Genomic DNA, 581 nt, shown 5'->3' with positions numbered 1-581 from the left:
ACATCCTCTTGGTCAGGGAGGCCTTTACGCTCCAGCTGGTCCTGGAGGCATCGTCAGGCATCAGATCAAATACACCTACTGTGCGCTCTGCACGGACCCCTGAGCATGGAACCCCCAGCACGGACCCCTGAGCATGTGACCCCCAGCACGGACCCCTGAGCATGGACAGTCCTGGGCATGGGATTGCCACTGCCGTGAAAACACAGCTGCGAGGCATGGGGAGAGGACCCTCCGGGGGCGTCCAGGTCTTCGGGAGAATTTCTGGGTCAGAGGCAGCTGTGGGTCCTGCTCTTCGATATGGTGGCCATGAGCCCCATGTCACTGTCTAAGTCCCTAACTACGTGAATTAAAATTAAATAAAATGGGAGTTCAGTTCCTCAGTTTCACTGGACACGGAGCTCAGTGCAGACTATAGACCTCCATGTGGGGCATAGACCTCCGTGTGGGGCATAGACCTCCGTGTGGCGGGCATGGGGCTCCGTGTGGGGCATGGGGCTCCGTGTGGGGCATAGACCTCCGTGTGGTGGGCATGGGGCTCCATGTGGGGCATGGGGCTCCGTGTGGGGCATAGACCTCCGTGT

Source organism: Myotis davidii, unplaced genomic scaffold, assembly GCF_000327345.1.
Source record: "Myotis davidii unplaced genomic scaffold, ASM32734v1 scaffold592, whole genome shotgun sequence".
NCBI lineage: Eukaryota > Metazoa > Chordata > Mammalia > Chiroptera > Vespertilionidae > Myotis > Myotis davidii.
The sequence above is the reverse complement of the archived record's forward strand: the minus strand, read 5'-3'. Positions refer to the sequence as shown.